This window comes from Myiozetetes cayanensis, unplaced genomic scaffold, assembly GCF_022539395.1.
Source record: "Myiozetetes cayanensis isolate MyiCay16 unplaced genomic scaffold, myiCay2020 scf72, whole genome shotgun sequence".
Lineage (NCBI taxonomy): Eukaryota > Metazoa > Chordata > Aves > Passeriformes > Tyrannidae > Myiozetetes > Myiozetetes cayanensis.
In genome coordinates, this window is record NW_026087987.1 from 172,606 (window position 1) to 178,394 (window position 5,789).

Sequence of the window (5,789 nt, forward strand, 5' to 3'; positions counted from 1 at the left end):
GTGCCCCCCTGCAGAGCCACTGCAGTTTGCTCAAACCTCTCACCACGTACTCAGGGAATGCCTCTAGCAGAGGCACACCACAATATGGCCACGAGACAGGAAAAGAAGGTATCACTTCCTGTTCTTGGCATGGCCAGAATGGCGACGCCCAAGCTCCGGCATGGCTTCCACATGGCTTCAATCCCGCAATGGCCTGGGGACTCAAAGTCTGTCTTTCCCCAACAACCATGAGATTCACGCCATGCGCCCGCTACCCGGAACCTGAGCATGCACGAAAATTCGGCATAAAAAGGTATATTTGGGGGCTTTCCTTCCGTGGTTTTGGTGCTCCCCCCTTTTCTTTGTCCGGTATCCAGTGGAGTCCCATGCCTGCTAGTGTTTGGGGGGGGAAGGAGGTTTAAAGTTTTTCTCCGAGGACACATTTGAGTTCTTTTGTAAGCCTTTTAAAGCATCCACTTTTTTTATCTTTACTTTTTTTCTGTTTGTCCATTTTTCTTCCCAAGCAGTCTTACTAAGGATTCTGATTAAAAGGAATCCTAGTGCAGTTACTTTTATCCATTTCAAAAGTCCAGTTACTTTATCTTTCTTAATTTGTCCCAAAAGTCTCTTTAATATTAAGTTTAAGGCTTTTGCATTTTCCTTTAACTCACGTAAAGTATTAATTCCCATTTCGACCTCTCACCTGGGACACAGATGCAACGTTTTTCTTCTTTCTTCTTGAGAACTTCACTCTTTAAATGTAGGACCTCTTCCTACCATCCCAGGGTATTCATGTACACTTCTTTTCCGAGCTCATCCGCGGTTCTTGCCACCAATGCCTATCAGAGATTTTTTCAACTCTGGCACCTGGCACCCTTGCTTTTTTCCGGTGAGCGTCCTTCAGCACTAATATAGGCTGATACCTGACGCTTTCTGTATTTTTCCCTGTTACAGGGTGCCATATATAGCAATACTGCCCCCACCATGGAAGAAACTCTTAAAGCAATACAGCAGGTGAAAATCGGCAAGGCAGCTGGGGTTGACGGAATCCCACCTGAAATCTGGAAGCACGGTGGCCAAGCACTCCATGCTAAGTTTCACGAATTTGTGGTGCGCTGTTGGGAACGAGGTGAACTGCCTTCAGACCTTTGTGATGCTGTCATCGTCACCTTGTACAAGAGGAAAGGAGATAAATCCGACTGCTCAAATTACTGAGGTATTACTCTGCTCTCCATTGCTGGTAAAATCCTTGCAAAAATTCTTTTGAACAGATTAATACCCACCATAGCAGAAGATCTTCTACCTGAAAGCCAATGTGGTTTCCGAGCCAACAGAGGTACCACAGACATGGTATTTGTTCTCAGACAACTGCAAGAGAAGTGTAGGGAACAGAACAAAGGACTCTATGTTACCTTTGTTGATCTCACCAAGGCTTTCGATACTGTGAGTAAAACAAGATAAGGCTTTAGAAGAGTTAATCGAAACACTTTTACTGTAAACCCATAAGAACCCCTTTATCCCCCCTCCCTTTTCTATATTGCTCAAAGGAAGACTATGTTCTGTACTAATGCACCAGACCCTAAAGACCCACATCAAACACTGAACAAGGAGCTCAGCACCCATAAATCTTATCCAGAGGAGCCAACCTAGACATTTGAATAGGTAAAATAGGCCTGAAACCAAGCCTTTTCTCATACCTCGACCATCAGAACATAGAACAATAGAAAGAACAGAAGGTTACGAGGTTAATTGGTGATGAAGAAGAAGATCGATACCCTTTGACGAAGTAAAGACCGGATGTACACCAGATTATTCCTCAAAATTGAAGACCACGCCTCCAACTCCGCCCTGACCCCTCCTGCTATGAATATTGTAATCTAATAATCCAGTAATATGAATATGAATGCAAATATGTTGTAATCATGATCAAAACTGTATAAATCACCCTTTCATACCTGGTCCCAGTGGAGTCTCTTTTTCTGGCGATAGCTTGGAAACTTTCCATGTCCGCTTTCAATAAATACCTTGCTGTTTAAAGGCTTAAAATTCTGTCTCTAAACAGTTTTAATCTGTCTTTTTGGGTATCATGAGCAGAAAAGGTCTGTGGCACATTTTGGAACGTTTAGGATGTCCTCCCAAGTTCCTCAAAATGATCATCTCGCTTCATGAGGACCAGCGCGGTCAAGTCAGATATGGTGACGCACTTTCTGAGCCCTTTCCAATAGCCAATGGTGTGAAACAAGGCTGCGTTCTCGCACCAACTTTATTCACAGTCTTCTTCAGCATGATGCTCCAAAGGGCCACGGCAGACCTCGATGATGAAAACGGTGTCTACATTCGTTATCATACCAATGGGAACCTATTCAACCTAAGGCGACTAAAGGCCCACACTAAGACCTTAAATCATCTTGTCCATGAGCTGCTTTACGCTGATGATGCCGCCCTCATCTCCCACACAGAAGTAGCTCTGCAGCGTTTAACATCCTGCTTTGCAGAGGCTGCTGAGCTTTTTGGACTGGGAGTCAGCTTGAAGAAAACATAAGTTTTATATCAACCTGCACCTCAGGAAGTCTCCCATCATCCCCATATCACCATTGGTGAAACAGAGCTCAAATTAGTCCAGCAGTTTAATTAGCTGGGAAGCATCATCTCCTCGGACGGTAAGATTGATGCAGAAATAGACAACAGGTTAGCAAAGGCATACAGAGTTTTTGGTAAACTCCATAAAAGAGTGTGGCAAAAAAAACACCAGAAGAAAAGTACTAAGATCAGCATTTACAGAGCCATTGTACTGTCTACTCTTTTATATGGATCTGAATCATGGGTCATTTACCGCCACCACTTGCGTCTCTTAGAACACTTCCATCAGCGCTGCCTCTGTACAATCCTAAACATCCACTAGACGGATTATGTGACCAACACGTCTGTCCTTGAACAGGCAGCAGTCACGAGCATTGAGGCCATGCTGCTGAGAACACAACTGTGTTGGGCAGGGCACGTCTCCAGGATGCAGGACTACCGCCTCCCTAAGATCGTGCTATATGGGGAACTTGCCACTGGCTGCCACAAGAGAGGAACCCCGAAGAGGAGATACAAGGACTGCCTGAAACAATCCCTCAGCCTTGGCCGTATTGATCCCCACCATTGGTCTGCTCTGACCTCCAATCGGGAGGCCTGGAGACACACCATCTATAACGCTGCTGCTGCTTTTGAGAACACACGCAGGATCACTCTTGAGGAGAAAAGACAACACAGAAAGAATCGCGTCTTGTCGATATCACCTGGGGAGTCTTTTTGCTGTACCTTCTGCAACCGGACTTGTCTATCTTGCATTGGCCTTTTTATCCATCAGCGCACTTTTAGCAAGCGTGGGTAGAGCCCCTCTCATATCTTCGTTCACGAAGCCTAACCATGATGATGATTAATATAATAAATAAGGAGTCCATGTGGACTGACACCAATATGGTGTGTAACAGAAGATTCTTTATTGAGAGAGACAAAAGCTTAAATAGTGGTTTCAAATTTTGACACGTCATAACCTTCTTGACCAATCCCAGCAAGGCACATGTACCTTGGAGTCCTGGAGACTTCATTTCCCAGAATGCTCTGCCAACACTCCTCCTGAAACCCAAAACGCCACAGTTTATTTTACTTGGAAGTAAATATCCCTTTTTCAGGCATTTTGGTTTTTAACCTTTGGTTCACAACTGTTTTAAATGCTTTGCTCTGAATTGAAACCACAGGCTTATCAGATTTCATTATTATTTCCAACATAGTATTATAGAATGTTAAGGGGGTGGAATGGACCTTAAAGATCATCTAGTACCAACTCCCCCTGTTTTGGGCAGGGGCACCTTCCAGTAGACCAGGTTGATCAAGACCTTGTTCAAACTGGTTTTGAACACTACCAGAGTTGGGGAATTCGGAGCCTCCTTGGGCAACCTGTACCAGTGTCCCCCACCCTCAGTAAAGGATTTCTTCCTAATATCTAACCTATATTTCCCCTCTTTTGATTGGTACCCATTACTCCTTAACCTGTCACTACATTTCCTAATGAAGAGTCCCTCTCTGGCTGCTCTGTAGGCGCCTTCACATACTGGAAGGGGATATGAGTTCTCCACACAACTTTCTCTTCTCCAGGCTGAACAGTCCCAACTTTCTCAGCCTGTCTTCATAGGGGAGGTGCTCCAGTCCTCTTATCAACTTTATGGTCCTCCTCTGGACTTGCTCCAACAGTTCCATGTCCTTCTTCTGTTTGGGACACCAGAACTGTATGTGGGACTCCAGGTGGGGTTTCATGAGAGCAGAGGGACAGAATCCCCTACCTCAACCTGCTACCCATGTTCCTTTTGATGCAGGCCAGGACACGGTTGTTTTCTGGGCTGCCAGCGCACACTTCCAGTTCATGTTGAGTTTTTCATCAACCATCGCCACCAAATCTGTCTCTGCAGGGCTGCTTTTAATCACTTCTCCACTCAACCTGTGTGGTGTAGCATGGGGTTATGGACTCAGTAGGGTAGGGGAACACTGGGACATGGACTCAGCAAGGAGAGATACTGAGACTATTGAAAGGATGCAACCTATTTATAAGTTTACACAAACATGAAAACATTCCTTATAAGGTAAAACTTGTGGCTGCAGCATCTGATTGGCTGCTGCTGTTACCTGGGGACCTGGCAGGCTTTTAGGATAGCAACTCCATTCCTGTAATGAATTGCTCTGTGCTCTGCTTAGCCCAAGGCCTGCTGTTAAGGTCTGGCTCTTTCCCAGGCCTTTAGCCTACATTAATCCCCTCAAACATGTATGTGTGCCTGGGATTGCTGCAACCCACATACAGAACCTTGCACTTTGCTTTGTTGAACTTCATAAGGTTTGCATTGGCCCACCTCAAGCTGCACCACACATCTCAGTGTAGTCAGAGAACTTGCTGAGGGAGCACTCGATCCCACTATGTCACTGACAAAGATGTTGAACAGTATCGGCCCCAGTTACTGACCCCTGAGGGACACTCATCGCTGGTCTCCATATGGACAATGAGCCGTTGAGCACAACTCTTTGAGTGTGACCATCCAACCAGTTCTTTATCCGCCGAGTGGTTCATCCATCAAATCCATGTCTCTCCAATTTGGAGACAAGGATGTTGTGCAGGACAGTGTCCAATGCTTTGCATAAGTCCAGGTAGATGATGTCAGCTGCTCTGCCCCATCCACCAGTGCTGCAGCCCCATCATAGAATGTCACCAAATTTGTCAGGCATGATTTCCCCTTAGTAAAGCCATGTTGGCTGTTACCAATCACCTCTTTGTTTTCCATGTACCTTAGTGGAGTTTCCAGAAGAACTCTGTGATCTTGCCTGGTACAGAGGTGACACTGACTGGTCTTTAGTTTCCCAACTCTTCTGTTTTCCCCTTTTTGAAAATGGGAGTTATATTTCCCTTTTTCCAGTCATCAGGGACTTCACCTGACACCACAATTTTTCAAAAATTATAGATAGTGGCATAGCAACTTCATCTTCCAGCTCCCTCAGGACCCTTGGATGAATCTCATTGGGTCCCATGGACTTGTGCACATTCAGGTTCCTTAGATGGTCTCTAATCTGATCCTTTCCTACAGTGGGCTTAGGGTCTTCACGTATTATCATTTAATTTTGGTTTGGCAGATAGATTTTTCTATTAATGGTTTTCAAATGAAGATTGAATCAGATTTTGGTGGCAAAATCACAGAATAATTTCTTTTTATGATTTTTATCATTCTCCTCTCTGATAATAATTATCTTAGTAGTGAGACCACTACTGGATTCAGAGGGCTCTG